Source organism: Dermacentor variabilis, chromosome 4 (genome assembly GCF_050947875.1).
Source record: "Dermacentor variabilis isolate Ectoservices chromosome 4, ASM5094787v1, whole genome shotgun sequence".
Lineage (NCBI taxonomy): Eukaryota > Metazoa > Arthropoda > Arachnida > Ixodida > Ixodidae > Dermacentor > Dermacentor variabilis.
The window spans coordinates 122318409-122339413 of NC_134571.1; the positions used below are offsets into that span (position 1 = coordinate 122318409).

The 21005-nt window shown below is 47.8% G+C and overlaps 1 protein-coding gene across 2 annotated transcripts in view; it reads right to left on the reverse strand.

Annotated features, from left to right (window-relative positions):
• LOC142579698 (DNA damage-regulated autophagy modulator protein 1-like) overlaps positions 1–21005 on the reverse strand; it is a 112443-nt gene that overhangs the window by 72720 nt on the left and 18718 nt on the right. For both annotated transcript variants that reach the window (XM_075690175.1, XM_075690174.1), the window contains one exon: positions 13950–14090. The gene's annotated coding sequence lies outside the window, so the exon portion shown is untranslated. The remainder of the gene's footprint in view (positions 1–13949; positions 14091–21005) is intronic.

Consider the following 21005-nt stretch of genomic DNA (forward strand, 5'->3'; position numbering starts at 1 on the left):
AAGATGACTGAAGGATGACGACGGCGCGGCAATGAATACAGGGAGATGGGATGAAGTCGACGATATGACGACGACGAATTAAAGATGACGGCACGATGACGAGGGCCTGTTAGTGCTAGAGGACTAGAAGGAGGAGAGAAAAGAAATGTAGGGAGGACAAACAAACACGCATCCGGTTTGCCAGCCCACGCAAGGACAGGATGTTAAGGTATAAAAAGAAATAAAGGAGGTCGACGGAGGCACTAGCAGTGCGATCCATCTCGCCCACTTCAAGTCAGCGCTTACGTACGTCACCTGCCCCATGGCCATCTCTGTTGGCACTAAATGCGATACCAGTTTGCACTATGTGCGGACGGGCCTGTTGTGCGGTAACGCAGCAGCCAGCAGTGAGCACCCGCAAAAGCGGGAGAAGGCGAAGGAGAAGGAGGAGGAAAAAACTTTATTCTTGTCCTGTACAAGGTGTTGCCACCTGCCTGGCTAGTCCCATGTTGGGACCGGGAAGTCAATCCTCCTAGCCCTATCACGGGCGTACTGGACAGCCAGGACTTGAGGGATATGATCTGGAGATCTGATCATTCCTAAAAACCGATTCCGGGAAATGCCAGGGCCGACCGACCCACACAAAGGCCAAGAAACCCTCGGTTCAAAAAAAAAATCAGTACAGATTTCAACGGCAGCCCCATTTGTACCAGCGATCATAAGAAACGTCGCAGTATAAGCGTTGTCGGGATAACCGCTACAAGGGCGCTGTGGAGTTTATCTTATGGCTCTAAGCTCCCTCACAAACGTTCCCAAAAGCTTGTTTAAGTACCCCTCTACTTTTGCCTTATATCCCTCCTCAGCAAGCTCATTCCCTGCCCCGTCCTTTCAGTAATCTTGCAGGAAATCCAGGTATACTATATCGATAGAAGCTACCCTGGCGGCAAACGGAACCGGACTACGTGTTTGAGCATGATGTGTTTCCGGAACCACAGCCGGGTACAACTTTAGAAAAAAAGGGGAGGCCCCGCCCAGATGACCGAAGCGCGACAGCCGAATGCCTCCGCGACTAAAATAGCCCCGCTCAAGAAGTCGCGCGTCTGAAACGCGTAATTCTCGGTATAAATAAAGGCTTTTGTATTTTGATGACTGGTTTAGTGGAGCTATCACGTGCTACAGCACATGCCGTATCACGAGAGAAAAATAACCCCGTGCCTTCTACAGCGTTGCCCGTCGCCTGCTCTTTAGCTTCATTGCAAGTGACAAAAGTCACTTGCGGAGCTGTGTTGTGGGAAAGCATATCGAGCGCTGGCAGCACACCCTATGCGTGATTGTGTCACTGCACGTATTCTACAGCTTGCGCGTGCAGTGAGCACTAGTGGACAGCAATCAATCGACGGCGCTACACAACGCTCGAACACCGTCGCTAGACGCTCGGCTATCTCACTGCTGACAACGATCGTTCACACTAAGTTGAGGGCAAGAAATCTTTGCGTTGGAGGCTTCTTTTGCAAATATTCTCCGTTGAGACACTCGTAGGTTTGTTTCATGCGCGCACGCTTTCCTCATTTCTCCTGAATATGGTTTTGCTCCATCCCTTCACCCCGTAAGATGAAAAAAGCAGCGACATAGTGAACGAACACACCCGCCGCTAGCTGTAGGCACAAGACTTTGGCAAACGTTCCTCGTCGTAACTTCACTCCGTATCGAAATAAAGCAGCATGGAACAAACACGCAGGATGTGTGTTTGTAGCGGTGTGTCGCCGCGCGATCCTGTTTTCAGACAAAGCGATGCTCGCTGCAATATTTCTTCGCCGGATCACGGCTCAGATTAAACGCGCGCGGCACAAATGATCCATCATAAACTCACAATAATATTTCCGGCATCATAGACCATCACAAACAGTTCGGGAATTCACTCTGACGAGGGGCTGACGCACACAGCTGACGTCACTTGACCCAGTTCGAAGCGCGGGCGGCCATCTTCTCCGTTGGCGGGGTGACCGGCTGTCCGGCTCATGACGTCAATCCAGAGTGCGCGCCCATTGGTGGATGCTGGTGTGCATCCGCCTCGAAGGAGTAAACGCCCCCTTTCCTCTAAAGTTTACAGATAATATAATCTGTACCATCCCACCGTCCATCCGGGCGGCTCCGTGTCTATGACGTTGTACTGCAAAGAACGAGGTGGCGACCGCACTCCTATGCATACAGAATGCTAAAACATGCCTGTGCCGGAATCTTTGTGTAATTCATGCAGGCCAATGTGGACAAAGCTCATATATTTCCACAGAGCATTTCGCATATCCTCGCGAGTGAAGATTCCATTAGCTACTAACCGATGCTCATTTTTTTTTTCAAAGTACCATCGTCATACGGGCCCCAAATTACCATCGATGAACTTTCGCTGCGTTTCAATCTTGTATACTATTACTGCGTTGGAATACGTGCCATACGCTGTTAAATAGAGTGCTGAGCAGATAGCGACCGTTTCAAGTCCAGTTTCAATTCCGATAAAGCCTGCAAGAAAGACAGCCATGAAAACAGCATCGAAGTCAAAACGGACGGAAGCTACTTTCCTGTCCAAAGAAGATGGTGGCTAAGCAGAATGCTCGTGAACTCGGCAGGAAGGTGTCGTGGTTACCCGGAAACGTAGCCACTATCTTTCATGCACCAAATGTAAGCTACGCTGTGCTTCTCAATGTTCGCGAACGGAAATTTATATATATATATATATATATATATATATATATATATATATATATATATATATATATATATATATATATATATATATATATATATATATATATATACAGCGATAATGTGTGCGTTTTAGCTTTTTCTTGGCTACGGGATGTTCCGTCAAGACGTCCGCATGTCTACCGAAACTGTCGTCTTAGCACTCAGAGTAGACTCGTCTTGAACGCTGTCCAGAATTGGAAGACTCCCACTATCTCACCATTTCTGTCCCCTCACTACGTATTGTCGTGGAAACTTATTGGCGGTTTCCTTGTCCGGGATACAGCACGCCCACGACCGCATCGATGGAAAATGAAGGAAACTAAGTGCAACAAAAAGGCTAAGGTAGAAGGTGTTTGGCAGTACGGATTGGAGGCTCACATTTCACCTGGTGCATCGATACATTGATGAAGCATTCGTAAGCGGCTACGAGAAAAAAGAAGTTGTTTGAAAGTAAGTAGATTGCAAAACCACTACTCTTCCATTCGGCTAAATGTTTGCAATGTCATACGTTCAGCTCTCTATCCTACGGTTACTTATCCTACGCATTACACGGCCAGCCCAGCAGCATTTATTTCTCTTTATGTAAACTGGAATATCGGCTATCTTCGTTGGCTCTCTGATCCACACCGCTCTCTTCCTGTCTCTTAATGCTACACCTAACATTTTTCGTTCCATCGCTCTTTGCGGGGTCTTTTGGTTGCAGAGCTTCTCTTTGTTAGCCTCCATGTTTCTGCCCCATATGTCAGCAGAGGTAGCACGACAGATTACTTCACACATGGTATAATAAAGCCATACTTAAGAGAGAGAAAGAAGAAAAGGAAAAAAGAGTGCGGGTGGTTTGCTATCTTGCCCTGGTGGAGAGGGAAGGGAAAACAAAATGAAAAAAAAGAGGTAAGTGAGAGGGGGTTGTGCACGCGTATGAAGATCACGAAAGAGACGTGCCGCGACTTCAGTTTCTTCATTAACAACTTTTAAAAAATTGCGCTTACCACTGCTGTGTTATTGCTCAAATTTAGCACTCCGTTGTGTACGTCCTGTGGCTCCTGTGAGACAATTGAACACCTTATATTGGAGTGTTCCGCATTGGTCCCACACCGCGCACTGCTAATTAAGGAACATGGACTAATTGGACTCAAGTGTACGACACCTGAAGATTCCCTGTTTCCGAGAGGGAGTGCCACTCAACGCGACCAGGCCCATAGAGCCTTGCTAACTTCATGCAGAAAACTGATTAGGCCTCTCCTTTGTAGGCATTTCTTCCGTGTTCCTACTTTCTTTTGTCCGCGTCTCTGTTATTTGCTTATTTCCAATTTTCTTTCCTATCTTCTCTTCCCCTCTTTTCATTCCCTCCTCCCGACAGAGTAGGCAGGCGTTGTGCCTCTCGGTGGCAGTTGTCAGCTTGCTCCCTCCCTGTTTCCTTAGTGTGTTTGTATGTTTCAATAATAATAATAATAATAATAATAATAATAATAATAATAATAATAATAATAATAATAATAATAATAATAATAATAATTCGCATATAACATCTAATATTATAGTCCGTATTGTCGAATTTCTCAGTGCTACTTCTCTGACTTGTTAAAGAGAACGCTAAGTTGCCTTCGGTGCCGCCCCTCGTTGTAAGCTGTATTGAGAACATGGCGGCTACGACGTAACGTCGTGGCTTCCGGATTCGGTAGCATACTTGAAAGCATGGTCTTCGATATTTGCTTACATTACCCACCAAAGGGTGCAATGTGGACGTCAAGAGAGGCACAGACAAATCCAGCTATTTCGCATCATTTTGTAATCAAGCAAGTAAGAGCACCAAGCGCAATTGTGAACAATCGGGATCATAAAATTCGATGCCATTACGAAATCTGAGCAAGAAAATGGTCAAGACATTCATTCGAAAGGCGAGCGTCAATGGTGGTCCACACGTTTTGGAAGCGAATCCTGGAAATTTTTTCAGTAGAGTAGTTAACTTTGTAAGCTCCCACCCCATGTGTTTTATTTGACCCAACTGTGTCACAGCTTGTGCCTGACTTAATATAGCTTCCAGGGAACCTATTTCGCGTTTTCTTTTGTGTTTTGATTTTTGTTGTCATGCGTCTCGATTTTTAAGATTAAATGAGTTCCACTTCTTATGTATCATGACTTTCAGATAATTGTGCGCTCGACTTACTTAAAGTACTTGACTTGAAGTCGACTTTGCAAGGTCCTAGTCACGTCTGACCAGGACCGTTTCAGGCTCTTGCCTTTTGTCTGGGCGCCCTCTTTTCGTCGAAAAGGGATAAATTGTCACATTTACTCTGAAGCTTGGGCACATGGTTACGCGATTTTTTTTCATGTCTGCACCTTTAATTATACGTATTCCTATGCGAAATGAAGTAACAGGCGTCAAAAAAAGGCCCCAATAGCTCCTGAACATGGTTTGGGAAGAAAAAGGGCAGCTGTAAGCGCAACGTCGTTCTACAGCGAATCTCTCAAGGGTAGCTCAACGTCCGTCTTCGGACGTCAGCGAAGGGCGACTATTTAACCAGTAATGCGCAATTGTTTTCCGCGTCGGGTGATGCCGCTTCTACCTTGGAGGTAAACTAGAAGTATTACAGCCGTGGGGGTGAACGCTGATGCCGTGATGCTGCAGTGTAAATTGCGTGGGAGCCGCCGCTAAGACTGGCGATCCACGAACGCGCTCGAACTCAGCAGCTTGGCGGTCAAATGATACATCAAATACAACCGATAACTGATAATATAATACATCATAACTGATAACTGATGCATGACTGATACATATAATACATCTAGGCTGTCTGATGCACCAGTTTTCGGAGAGGGATACACATCAGTTAAGATTTTTCTTAAACGAAGAAACATAAATCGCCGTAATCAGTAAGTTTGGGTGTGTGTGTGGGGGGGGGGGGTAACATCGTCGTTCTGTAACACTACACTCGTCGCTGTTACTTTGAGATGAAAAGCTTGAGTAGATCAGAGAACACACGTAAGGAGGATTGGCGTGAGGGCTTGGCATTCCTCCACGAACACACCGTGACGACCCCGATATGATGCAGTATCCGTCGTCGAGGCTAATATTTCTTCTTTTAAAACAGAAACATTGTGTCTCATTTAAAAGGGCCGGGTGACTAACTTTGGCAAGTTGGAGAACTTTATGGCATGCAAACCTTCAAAATGCACAAACGTACAGCCAAACTTGGGACTTATGACTGACATTAAGGCTGTTGCATTATGGCGGTGAAACTGAACAAGTGTGGCCTTCATTTGATACTCTAATAATTCCAGTGCAAGCAAACAAATACAGAGGCAATGGCCGAGTCGCTTGCCTCAACAAGGAAATAAGAAATATATGATTGGTGTCTCTGGCTCTACTCTACTGGAACTCTCATCCATGCGCGACCGGACGTTATCGCACGTTACCCAACTACACATGCGCGCCAATTCCTTAAGTGCCACTAAACAGCTGAGGCGAATCACTATAGCTACACTACTCTGTCAGTAAATACGCGGGATTCACAAACTCACCTTTCAATACACACCTACACTGGGTACAAGGGCACAGCTCTGACCTTTTCAATGCCACGGCTGATAGCAAGGCACATGACAACACGAAGAACATGAATCCACCGGCGATTCTTGTGCCAAACTCCTTTACAACTTTCCTTGCCCAGAAAGATTTCCTCCGAAGAGACACACGAGCTCTTTTCCTTTCAAATATATGACGCTTATCCCAGAATGTGTTCGCTCCCTCCCCCGAAAACTCACAAGGGTGGAGGAAGTTTCACTGAGGAGGTTAGGCACTGAAGTAGCCCTCACTCCTGATGTCACCTGCAAGTGAAAGGGCTTCGTTAAGGACGGCGCCGCCGTCCCCAGCGGAACGACCTCGGCACAAGGCACCGACGTGTGCCATCTGCTGTGGTCGACTGCCCAGGATCACGACACATCCAGGAGCACTTGTTCAAATGTTCAGGCCTCCGCCGGGTTCGGCATGATGACTTCAGCATGTTGAATAAAGATCATTGTCACTACAGAGCATTACTGCACTTCCTGGGCGATGAGTGCTTACACTGATATTCATATTTAAACGTTTTTTGTTCTTTTTTCTTTTTTTTACTATGCTGTCAGGTAGCCCTGCTCGGAGCCATAATATATGATAATGGAGATTACTTGAACCAGTAATTCCCTCAAATGCAATTAGTTCTATTTGCACTGTGTGAATTTCGGCGTCTTCGCGGTATTCGCTCCGACGCAACTGATTTCGGCATAGAGTGTGCCCTCGAAGTTACCTTGTGTCAAAACAAAGATAAAAATATTGTTAGTGTGTTTAGGTTTCTTCTTGTCCTGTGCCCTTTTGTTCGTGCTGTTCTGCAATTCTTATTGAGAAATTAAGTGGAGTGTCTTTTATTAGCCATTCGTTCTTTACTAAATCAGTGTTATTGCTTACAAGATATTTTCCCCAATACACGTCATTGTGATCCTGTCGGAACTGGAATTTACGTGTATTCAAAGAATAAATCCATGTGTAGCTACGACAACGAAGATCTACTGTGACTACTGCTGCGATGAAGTGTAGTTGAGTGTTCAGTTTACTGTGGCATTCGTCCTAACGGCCCATTTTTCTACTACTCTGAAATAAACAGTTGCCACCAAGCAAGTCAAGAAAATAAAAACAACAGAACGAAATCGGAGTAAAGGGGGAAAGCTGCCGTGCTACGTGACCAACGTGCTGAAGTGATGTCACATATTGGCTGCTCAATTACGGCCTTGGCACTAATAACGGGTAGGGAGCAATAACCTTATTCGACGTTTTATGAATAGCATTTCATACGCGTATTGCTTCCATCAAGTGGATGTAGCCACTGAGGTACGAATAGCCAGTAGTAGACATCTGACCTCGACGGTTCATAGAAATTTTTTTGATTGACTCTCATCCTTGATTGGCGTCACAGAAGCGAATACGCTGATTCCTTGTATTTTGTAGAGGCTATAGCAGCCGTGAGAGTTGATGAGATTCGTGCAACCACAAGAAAAAACAAACATGGGGAGACAAAATCAAGCCTTACCAAGAACTACATCATCCAGAACGTCAAACGTAAAAGAATTGCCAGAACCCATCTCAGGGGGACTGTTGACACCATCGAAACACACACACGCACACACACACCGAGACGCGTACTACAGCGGGACTCCTCTTTCGTACTTCCCTAAGTACACTCGGCTCCATCTAGTGCAGCCGCAACGAAACCTGGGGTGGCATACGATATGCATGGCACACCGGTGCGTGCGAACGCTGAGAAACGCATCATACAGCAATCTGGCTCCTCTCTCACCCTTCTTTCTGGACACGTTGCGCCATCTTGTGGCGCTGACGGAAAGTTCGCGCGTTGACCTTCGAGACGAGAAGCGTGGCGCTCCGTTGTCGGTGCGTTGCCTTAATTGCGTAATTGCGTGCGTAATTCTGCTGAGCATCGGATAAATTTAAAGGCCATTATAGATCTGTGCACACACACACAGCGCACACAGCGCACACAGCGCGCACACACACACACACACACACACACACACACACACACACACACACACACACACAAACACACACACACACACGCGCGCGCGCGCGCGCGCGCGCGCCCGGGCTTCAAACTTGCAAACAAAATAAAAAAATTATGGGGTTTTACGTGCCAAAACCACTTTCTGATTATGAAGCACGCCGTAGTGGAGGTAGCAACGAGTTCAACAATGCGGATCAATGGAACCAGAGAAAGGAAGAGAAACAAGAAAACAAACACAGGAATTGTAAGTAGGTCTACCAGACCTTCTTACCACTCCGCAACACCGCACTGGGCGTCGCTATGCAACACGGTGGGAGGGGGGTCGTTATTCAATGAGAAAAAAGCTAGATAAAATGTTTGTTACTAATAAAAGCTGCAATGCGCTTCTCTTAACACATCGCCTATCATTGTTTTGTTCTTTTTTCTTTTTTGTTGTTTCATCGACCCGTCTGCTGGTTCTGAAATTCTTTTAAGTGATTTTCTGCTGTCTATTCGTTCCCATACGTAAGCATTTTACCTGGACAACCAGTGTTACAAAGCTTTCCTAGAGAGGGACGTTGATAAACTGTTGTCGGTTACTCAAGTGGCTCAAGATCTCGAGCCGCTGTTATTCTGCTACCGATTTATTTGTCGGCTGCTTCGAAGGGCCAGAAGTCGATGCAGCTAATCAGGTCACTCGACGCGTTAATGAAGGAGTTTCTACATGAGCGGCCGGCTGGGAATTCGGTAGATCTGGACCTAAGGACATCAAGGACGCGGAAAGAGCAGAGGGAAAACGAAAGGCGAACCGTAGAAGGACGCCATACCTCGTGCTCCGCAACGCAATACACGGAGTAAGACAGACAGTTCAGAGACGTTGCCGAGTGGAGCCCTAGCTTTCGGTTTTATTCTTGTGTTCAGTCTACCCTTGTGAGACTCTCAATCATGCGATCTGAAAGTTCCTCAGCTGCTAATACTTGAGGACTCTTTATACGACTAATAATAGGCTGCGTTTGCAGCGGAGGGTCACTAACGGGCAACCGAGCAAAAAGTGTAATCGAAGAAATGCGCAGCGGCGGCTCTTAATTGGGGTGTTTGAATCTGAGTCGCCATCCCTGCTCGGCCCTTCAATCTCTCCGCACATTTTCTTTTTCTATGCAGCTGGCTCTCGCACGCAGGGAAATGCGGGATGCTAAGCAAATGAAAGAGTACTGCACCCTCTTACAGTCGCATGAACCGTTGTTTAATGACCGTTCGCTATAATTTAAATTCGTTAACCTTGTACTTACCCTTAAGTGGGCACTAGGCTGCTAGATGACTTCTTAAAGACACCATCCGCCTTTTATCAAATAAAAGAAAATTCTATGGGGAGAACTTAAAGGCCGAACTTTTCTGTCTAGAATCTTGAATCTGGAATCTTCCTGTCTAGCCGCGACGCTGTCAATCAAACATCACCATTTTTACGACATCTCAGAGAATCTATAAGGTGTCATCTAACGTTAGAGAAGCTGTTCCCCGAAAGAGATGATTAAAAGAAACGCGGCACACGATAGGATTTTAAGACCTGCGGTGTTCTGTTGTTAGCCCGTTCACAACCGAAGACAGTAGGTCTTGTACCCCATGAGGGTATCTGTGAGGCTCAATTTTTGGTTAGTCTCGACCATACCAAGTGGCAAAATATAGCGCCACAGAAAGCAGAGGAGAAGTTAATGGTCACATTTAATTAGAATGCAGAAATAACCAGGTAAAGATAAATGAGAGGGAGAAATAGATAACTTGCCGCAGGTGGGAACCGAACTCACGTCCCGCGCATTACGCGTGGGGCGAATTACCAATTGCGCTTTGGCGGCGCCATGCCTCCTGCCACTTTCTTGGTCCCTTACGTAGAATATTAGCCCACGGACTGTCAGCCAGCCCGTTTAACCTTTTACAGTGAGTAACTTTAGCAGAGAGGCAAGAAAACAAAACGAGAAAAGCAGTACTATCGTTCCGCGGAAAAAAAATGGCAGTATCACCCGAAGGGCGATGCAATGACGGCGACAACACGGTTTATCGTTCCGCTCAAACTCCTCGGACGGTGTCGTAACCGTAAGAGGGAGCGACATGTTAGCGCGACGCAGCACGCAAGGCCACTTCTGCTGTACAGAAGGAACAGCGCCCCGGCAGGTGCCAGGCGTCTCAGAACGCTGGTTTTACGAGCGCCGACAGTGGCGTTGGAGGCGTCGCACCTCGATGGTAGATGAGGCGACACAGACGGAAAGCCGGTGGCGTTAGTGAGCGTCCAATTAAATGTCAGATCGCATTAGTTTGACTTTTGCTGTCGAAATCAGAGAACTCTAGGACGCAACAGTTAAACAGGAACGCTAGCATGCCCGTAACGCTCATGCTGGCAGCAGAAGGCAGAATGGTGCCCTCGATCCCACGCTGCGGCGTCTGAGCGGTAGCCTCGACGGTGCGTCCACTTCTTCGTCATGTCTGCAGCCATACGCAACCCGCATCTCCGGAGACCCTCTAACCATACCGCGCGCGAGCCGCCCACGCGCCGTCATTGGCACAGCACGACAAAGTCCGCGGTGGCGATGTGAACACGTCTCGAGCGTCCATATGACGCACTGCACGTCTCTGGAGAGATTGTTCCGGGCAACGGACGCGCATGCGCATCTATACCGCCACAGCACAACGGCGGTGACGAAGGTGGCATTATAATGAACTAGAATATAGTGGCGTGAACAAGTCTCGAGCGTCCATATAACTAATAACGAAATAAAAATGCAGTGGCGATCCAGCGGTGCATGCGACATACATGCGTCAACATGACGTCGCACCTCTTGGACGTCATCGATCTGTGATTTAAATCACGTTCACCAGATTGCCAAGTGTTGTTCGGAAGCTCACTGGACGCACGTTCTGCCTCTTCAAGGAGTGAAGTGCAACTTGCGGTGGTCCGGAGCAGACCACCGCCAGCTGCTAATCAAGCCGGTGGGAAACGAACTCGCGTCTTGGCATTACGCAGGCGATGCTCTTACCAAGTGATCCACCGCGGAGCTGTTTTGCCGTCCATTTCCTGGAGTATTTATGTTTATCTCGTAGAACTAACCTTGGGTGTGTTAGCCAGCGGAACCACTCCCGGGTTTGGCGGCGCATGTGGAACATCCTTTCTGCCGCAGGCGTTACATATACGTGAACTTTCTGGGCGAATACAAATGGTCAATAAGCCAACACATGCTACCTGAAGACATCAAAGGAGCCGGATTCAAGACCCTTGTCATGTAATGAACGAGAAGAAAGGAAAACGTGTGGCCCGACTTTTATTATTCATAAGAAGTCAACAAACGATGACGCCGAGGACAGCATAGGGGAATCATCTGTGGTCATTAATCTAAATAAGATAATGATAAGTAAATGGAAATGAAAGTGAATGAAAAACACAACTGGTCGCAGGTTGGATATCGACCCACGTCTTCACATTACGCGCTCGATGCTTTTACCAGTTACGCTACCACTCTACATATACTTTCCGTAGGCCCAAATGGTTCCCGGTCCCATGTCAATACAATTTGTACTAAAAGAACATAGTCTCACTTCACCGCAGAAAGCGCGTGCTAGTACGGAATGGTACAGCGGAGCCTGTGTACATGAATGATGTCAAAAAATTAAATCGTCCAACGCAGCTGAGTAACTTTAGGATAAAAAGCGAAACGATGTGCCGAAAAGGTATTCAGAGGAGCGGTTGGTGGACTACGCTGTACATGGCATTATGTACTGGAACGTCAGCAAGCAAGAACATAGGCAGAAAAAGAAAGTATCGGTAAGGCACAGATGAAGGCAGCATTCCTGTTCCTTTCTCTTCTTTTTCACAATTCCTTGACACTTTCCTGGTCTGCTTGCTGCGCCTGCAGCTATGTTGAGGCCCTTCAGTGCATCATAGTGGCCATTAATGTACCTCTGTGCCTTGATTTTGCTCTCGGTGAATCTGGCAAGACGCACCAGAGGGGCCCCGGTGCACGGCTTCATCTAATCATCGTTGCCCCAAGGCATCCCGGTGCCTTCCGGTGCGATTTGCCGAAATCACCGTTAATTCGTCCAGCGAGATTCAGTCCGTGTCGTCAATGGCCATTACCTTTTTCCTGGCGTACATCCACACATCCGAGATCGCAAGGGGGGCAAGAGCCTCGAGATGTTTGGGTATGGCTTGTCGGCTGAGGCCATTCATGTTGTCGGTGGTCGTCTCGGGCAAGAAGAGATCGGCATGTGTGCGGCCGTCCCGCGTTGCAGTAACCGTATAGTCAAGCAAGGATAGGAGGAATGCGTGGAGATTCCCTCTTTTCACCCTTTTTGTTTTCCTCGCCGAAGTCGCATGGTCGCTGTCGTCAAAGCCGTAATCCTCCGAAGCGGAGTACAACAAGGTGCTGTCTTCGTCATTCGGCGTGACAATTTACTTCCTCGTGGCGTATTATCGGTATATGTCGCTGTCGGAACTATTGTCAGCGGGAATGTCGAGAAGCCTCCGCTTCCATTACTGGTACAAATGTGGCAGCTTCTTTCACCGTAACTTGTTAGTCGCACTGAAGGTATGTGCGTCAGGGAGCGATTTGAAAACGATGCGAAGCACACCCCTCTATCACGGCGGGAACAGCATCTCATGCCAACTTACGTGTGCGGCAGTTCTAACGCTTTGCATTCCGCATCGAAATCAAACTCGCTGACATATAACGGTCAGTTTGACGCGGCAACGTCACGATGACTTTCTCATGCAATTAACACTTTGGGTGCTTTCGGGTGATGTTCTTGACGGGAATTTTATGTTATGGTTACTGATTACTGATTTCTTTGCGCCTTTGTTTTGGACTCAACTATTTTAGCATGAGTAGATATTACTGATGCTTGTCCCTGGGCAAGCACTGACTCTGCGCTGTGCATAATATGTAGATTTGCAACATTACGTGGCGTTATTATGTATATCGCGGTTTTTAAAACTCTCAGTGGTTGTGGAATGTTTTACTTTTTTTTTCAGATTTCTTTTCATATATATTGCAGAGTCATTTAATGTATAACTTTATTTTTCTTCTTATAGTGTTATTTCTATTCAGCCCACCCTTCTTACAACTATAAGGCAAGCGGCACCGGCGCTATCGGTAGTACCACCGTGCAATACCACCATGCGGTACCGGTACTATTGGTGCCTGTGGTATGGAGAACATACTCGCTTTTTTTTTGCTCGTGACAGCTAGTCTTTTCAGACGCCCTCGTTGAGAAGTCGTGCCTCCAGTCGAAGGCGCAGAAGCTGTCTTTTGAGACTCTTCGGGCTTCTCATAATGAATTACATGGTTCATACACGCCACTACCACCCCAAACTCGCTCAGGAATGCATTTTCTTTCATCAACGTCAAGTAGAGGTCTAATCGCCTTCTAGCTTTCTTTTTCTCCGGCATGTGCTGGAGATAAGCAAATATGGCTGGTTTAACGCAGCTTATCTTTGTCGGTCAAAGCAAATTCAAGCAGCGACAGTTCGATATATTCCGCTCAGAGGTTCTCGTAGACGGGCTCGGGGATCTCGAGAAACGGATTCTCTGCTGCGTGGCGACAGCTGACGCCACTCACAGCTGTGCCCAGTACCCACACACACACACGCACGCGTGCACGCACGCACACGCACGTGCCTGGATCGACGTGTATGCCTAGCGTACAGGAGTTGCTTACCTGCCGGCCCGTTCGATGATCTATGAGTTGTCCAGCGAGTCATCTGCGAGCGCCTGCTTTCCGGGTGAAGTCGACGGTTGGCTGAGCCGGTCGAGCCTGAAAGTCGCCGCGCGGGAGCCTCAGGTCTCGTCCTCGGGTAGCCTACGTGACAGAAAATGAGATCGGTTTCCTACGTGTTCCCGACCCTTTTTAGCTTAATATTATTTCGATCAACGACACAGCCACGGATGCGTATATTGCGCTGCGCCGCAGCTGGGGCCTTTCCTGTCCTGGTCGTTGCCTTATCGGCTGCGCTCGAAGCTATTTGCAAACGCCACTTCAAGGTCCTTCCGCCTTTCCCAGGGAAAGTACAGCAAGAGCGTTAGGGTGGGCAGAGGGACTGGCGGGGTTCTTTATCACGTATTAGGCCTACGCTTTCATGATAGTGTCGAAAGGCTCACTGTTGTCTGTGGCGCGACTCAGTGTACGCGTATTTAGAATGCGTATCGTCATCTTATGCGTCACGGTCATATGTTCTGTGATAAAAATATTTCCCGCAGTACTCGGAAGTCATTTTGAAAGGCCCCAAAGGGCATATGTTAGCTAATAAGCGCTTGCAATTTTCAGCCAATGCTTTCGTGAACCCCCTTGCCAAATATAACTCTCGTGTACGCAGCACGGAGCCTATAGAATGTCGCTCTGAAGGCCGTTCGCGACCTTCTTTTATTAGACCGCCGCCACTTTCCTTTCGGCGGAATGATATGAACAAACTCTAGGAAAGCTACTGACCGAGTCGCTTTAGTGGCGATGACCAATAGCTGCCAGCTCGTAAGCAGCAGGATAAAAAACGCATAACACAATTCAGCCAGCAAAACGATCGAAAATGAAACGCCAAAAGAACAAGGAATTATAGAAAAGAAAGAAGGAAAGAAAGAAAATCACTGCACGCCTCTTCACGTGCTCGCCAACGTGAGGCTAACGTGGGCTCATGGCGATGAAATAAAATAAAAAAGAAAGGGTCACTGTGTCAAAAAGACAGCTACCTGCTTTAAAACAAGGCGCACACACACGCACATTCCCGCACACGTGCACACACACACGCACGCACACACATGCACAGGTTAACACATAAACGCGTGCAAGATGCACTTATAAGGCAAATACTATTTGCCAATTTTTATTGAAACGCGTTATTGCGTAAAGTGTAGTTCGATAGTTTCACAGCAACGCTATGTGATGAGTGAGTTGGTACATGGTTAACTAATCTGAAAACCAGTGAAAGAAATGCACAATATGAGAAAGAAGGAGTACACAGGATGATGCATCGTTCTGTGAACTCGCTCTTTCTTTTGTATGAGTTTCTTACGCCGGTTTTAAGCTTTGTTAATGCTTTCACCGATCAAGCTACCACGAAGAACAGTGTAGGCTCCATAAAACCACGACTATCCAAACTTGTGATATTGCTAGCCGCGTGCTGGTGCTATATCGCAAGTGAGACCTTCATGACTCTGTTATCGAGAACCAACTTTAAATATACTGCCAATATAGCAGCCATAGTTGGCTGCCAAGGTGACATTGAAGGTAGAAAAAGTATGCAACACCATTCACGTCCCATGAAGGGGCCAAGTGACAAGGAAATGGCTAAACGTTTGGCCCGGAGCGGAAATCTGTTGTCGCCATGTCCAGTGATGACACAGCTACCGTGCATTTGCGGAAGAACGATCTAAAAACCGGTTTTATGGTTTTTGGCACTCATTTTACGTCGTAGAACAAAGAAGGCCACTTCGCAGGAACATGAAAACCCGACCATTCATTCATCAAAGACTCTACATATATGGAAGACCTCACAGCCTTCGGCAGTCCCAGCCGTCTAGTATGCCACTGCCCGAAATCTAACCAAAGCTGCGAATATTTCACTATATCCGGTGAAACTACTCGGCTATATCCGAATCATTACAAACTCTAGCTCAGCATTTTTCTATATAGTGTTCACACACGGCTACTCGATTCAAACGCACAAGGTGTGCGTTTTGATTGAGCGGCCGCTCTCTGCTATATCCGACGCCATGTACCCTGCATATTCTGTGCCGGCTCTAGTAACGCTGGCGTCCGGCTGCGCGTTTAGATGACCTGTGATCCTTTATAAATGCCCACCACTCCAATACCTGACGTAACTCGCAGTTTGGACTAGTATCACGGCAACCTATCAGGCTTCCATAATGCTTGGTGAGCGCGACACCAAAGCGAATCAGGTGCGCCGTGCTTGTTTGGCTTCTTTTGAGCTTTAGAGATGACACAACGTTTTGAACTTGTGTATACGCACTTTCTCCTCATATCATCACCATCATTCGCAAGCCCTTCTCCTCCCCGTCCCTTTTTTCCAGTGTAAGAGAAGCAGGCCAGATCAAACTACAGCTCGTGCCGACCCCCCATATCTGCCTTTCTGTAAATAAATTTATTTCTCACCCCCTCTCTTTCTGTCTCTCTCTCTCTCTTCCATGCTACGAAGAATGCGCAACGCACTACCACATGGTACGGGCATGCGCAAGCGCACCAGTGCTCACACACACATAACACACCTCACCACGTGGCAACGGGAGGCAGCGCTGTCCAGGTCCGACTCGGCAGACCAGCTCGAACTGCTCGACCGAGCGAGGAAGGCACCTAAGGCCGCTGGACTCCTGGACTGAAGTGACCATCCACTGCAGAGCACAGGAGTTACCTTCGCTCGCTTCGCTCGCGTGATGTTATGGATGTATTCTTTCGGATACGTTCGCTTCGGGACTCAGACGCCGGCTGCATTGCTGCCTGTTCTCACGCTTAAATTGGATACAGGTCACGCTGCCACACGTAGCCGCCGCTGCCATTTAAAAATGAAATCCAGGGGTTTTACGCGCCAAAGCGATCATCTGATTCCTCCACCACGGAGTCTCGCATCGGCGTTCCCCACCACGCCGTTGGGGGTAGTAAGGTTGGCCACCTGAAATGCTTCAACGTGCAGCCAATGAACGCTACAGGGTTGTTGCATTGCGTCCTCGTCGGAATGCGGCCTCTGTGCCCGGGATTTGAATCCGCGACCTCGTGCTTGGCAGCACAACGCCATAGCTATTAGGCCACTACAGCGGCTGATGCTGCCCTTGCCGCATAAAAGGGAGCGCAGAGCTCCCCTTAAAGGCCGACTGCAACAAAATTTTAGACGACGTAAAAAGTCTAGATTAAGATAGTGTCGATATAGAGGAGCCTCCGTGCAATATTTGAGGATTGAAATACGACCGGAAGGGTCACAAGAAGCTCACAAAAATAGCCGTTCTTGATAGCGCAACTGGAAAAGATAATAAAATGCGGACATTACCGCTCGCCGGAACTGCCGCTTAACTAGATTGTGCTGCTGCTCGGCATGACCTAGCAGATAAGGTGGCGCCAGCGGCAGCCTGCAGCTCACTGGAAAAAGTCGCGGTGTCGCCCGAAAGGCAAAGCATCGATTGCGATAGCAAATTAGTGGACAGCGGGCTATACCTAGTAAGGATAGTAGTTTTATCGGCGGCATAAACGTGTAAATATAGGCATGCTAACTAAACTAACACAAGCATGATGGTGTCACGCGCGTACAAGCAAACATGGACACATCTCAATCGATGACCGCGGAAACTCGCTGTCAAAGCGCTGGAGTGATGAGCGCGGCAGCAGCAGCGAGCGAATCGACCTCCGTGGTGCGTCTCGCATCAACGCGAACTACTCTGAGAAAACGTCGCGCATGGCGGACTGTGTCCGAGTCCCAGATGGCTTTCAAGATACAGCGGCACGGCGGGGCATCTCCTACGCTAGACCGATTACATAAGCCCGCACAACCACACATATAATTATCTCACATGATCGCAGTAGCAGCTCTAGCTTTCTTTGCTAACCTTCTTCGGTAGAATATCCAGATGCAGTGGCCGGCTTCAGGCGTGGCCGGCTTCAGGCGTGGCCGTTCTTCCATAGACAACGTTATCGACTTAGTGACGTACGTCGAGCACCAGAAGTCCTGCAAAAGATTATCTGCTGCCCTGTTTCTGGATGTTAAAGAAGCGTACGATAACGTAACGCACGAAGCGATTTTCAACGCGTTAGAGGCAGTAGGACTTGGCGGCAAAGTCTATCTCTGGATAAGTAGCTATCTACATAAGAGATCCTTTTTCGTGCTTACCGAGGATGGCCCGACCTCACAGCATTACAGTAACCGTGGGGTGCCTCAGGGCGGAGTACTCAGCCCAACGCTCTTCAGTCTAACACTCATTGGACTCTCCGACATCCTGCCAGGCACCGTTAGGCTCTCCATCTATGCCGACGACATTTGCATTTGGACGTCGGCTGTGACGCGACTGCAGCTTCGCGCGCGGCTTCAAAAGTCAGCCACTTTAACATCATCCTACCTTAGAGAACAAGGACTTCGTATATCATACGAAAAGTGCGCAGCGGTGGCATTTACCAGGAAATCAATGTCTCCATACATGATATCCGTCGACAGACACATGATCTCGTACAACACGAGTCACAGATTTTTGGGGGGTGGTCCTTGATAAAAATCTCTCCTGGACCCCTCATGTGAATTATGTGAAAAAGCGCCTGACAGGAATTTGTCATATGTTTAAGTTCCTTGCAGGAAAGACCTGGGGAGTACCAGTACACTCTATGCTGCAACTGTACAGGGTCCTCTTTATTGGATTCCTACGGTACAGTCTACCGGTCATGTCCAACACCTGCAGAACTAACCTGAATATAATTCAAAGCATCCAAGCCCAAGCCCTCAAGATATGTCTCGGTCTACCGCGGAGTGCGTCAACGACTGAGGTTATTGCAGTCGCTCAAGATTTCACTATTAAAACGCACATTATCATTGAAACAATGCGTGTGCACATACGACACTTTGCCCGGACCCCTACCCACCACCTAGCAAGTCTCCCAGTAGATAGGCCCCACACGACATTCAGTGCGACTGTCTTCGCGCACTGTGCCTCTTTCAGGTCAGGTTACACACCTGCGGCAAGGCCTTCCATTCCTCCATGGTGTATGCGCCGTACTCAAGTGAACCTTACAATCCCAGGCCTTCAGAAGAAGTCGGACTTGCCATCATCAGCGCTCAAGCAACTAACTTTACTTCTCTTGTACGAGAAATACAGCGACTGCACACACGTCTACACTGATGGATCAACTACATCAACCAGTTCCGGCGGCGCTCTAGTTATACCAGCAATGAGAATAACCAAGCGGTTCAAGACTTCCCATGTCACTACGTCCACAGCTGCAGAGCTCGCGGCTCTCCGCGACGCGCTTCAAGTGATAAACGCTGAAAGTCCTAGAAAATGGGCAGTCTTCTGCGATTCAAGGCCGGCCTTGCAATGTGTGCAGTCGTTTCTCCGACATGGAACTCACGATCAGCTCACGTGCGAAATCGCGGAACTTGTTCATCACTTAATAGCAAAAGGACATGATATCTCTTTTCAGTGGATACCAGGTCATTGCGGTATCCTTGGAAATGATGACGCTGATAAGGCAGCTCGGACGTCAAACCAAGAAGACCGCTGCGTCCCCATTCCTCTCTCAAGGACCGACGCCGCGAGGCAACTTGGCATTCTAGCACGCACGATCTCCTTGGCAGAGTGGAACACCGCACATACAAGGCGCACAAGACTGCACAGACTAAACCCGTCACTTCAACTCAAACCTCCAGCGGGTCTACACCGACGTGAAGCGTCTCTTCTGTGTCGGTTATGGCTTGGAGTTGCCTTCACGAATGCCTACTCAGCACTACTTGGCATGGCTAATACTCCTGCATGTGATGTTTGCGGATGCGAGGAGAACATTGCCCACTTATTGTGCCATTGTCCACAATTCCAAGCACAAAGACAGTCTTTGTCCAACAAATTGAGGAAACTAGACGATCGTCCTCTGAGTGAACAGACCATATTAGAGCACCGTCCCGACCGATCATCGGCTCAGAAGGCAGTGAAGGCACTTTTGTGTTTTCTCAGAACTTCTGGTTTGCTCGAGCGACTCTAACTGAAGTGCTGTCCGTACGCGTATCTACACCTTCTCTCTCCCTTCTTTCTCTTCCCCTTCTCCCATCCCCCAGTGTAGGGTAGCCAACCAGACTATTGACTGGTTAACATCCCTGCCTTTCCTGAATTCTCCTCTCTCTCTCTCTTCTTCGGTAGAAGTGATTTTTTTCGCGGCGGCTATCACTTGCTGACAATGTTAATGAACCACTTCATGCGCAACGGCGACCTTTAATTTTACTGTAGTTTTATACGAAAGGGAAGTTGAAATGGGCACCGGTGCGCTTTCTCTAGGACAGCAGTCTCAGACTTCCCGTATCACTAGGTTTCCGCGTTTTCATTGTTTTTACTTTATCAAAATTACGCGCACTTTTTCTGGTTTCTATTTCTACGACTATTTTCTTGTCATTATTGCTTTCTGTAACCGTGCTCTACCTTGTCGAAACGATGGACTATTTTGAGCTTCCAGCGACAGTTGCTACTGTAACACGAGGACAACCTGCTTCCAATGGACGCGTAAGCTACGCATTAAAGTTCGCGGTCATGTTTGCGCACACAAATTTTGGCGAGAGAAATAATAAATAAAAGAAAGGTGTCGTAGATCTTCCACACATCTATTCCTTATCGCACAGGCTAAGGAAAGTGGGAGGTAGGTACGGCGTTAACCTTGTTTTTACGGTTGCCAACAAGCTAGGTGAGATTTATGCCACCGTGCAGAGAAAGAATGAGCAGACAAAAGACAAAAGGCGGACAAAGATTTGCCTCATAAAACACGCGAACAAATTCACGTATTGTCGTAATGTCGTGGTATACTTATAGTGTTTCTTTCAGTTGCGGCCGCTTCTACTTCTACGTAGGGCAGACAGGCGGTTGTGTTATCAGACATTATCAGACATGTCGTTAACTGGAGGATCGCCATACCTAACTGCCAACGTGGTAAGCATAGCTGCCTTCTGAGCACGTTGGGAAACTGCCGGAATCGGGAGGGTCTTTTTGCACACTAAACACAAGTCAGATGCCGTCATTCTCAATTTACACTTCC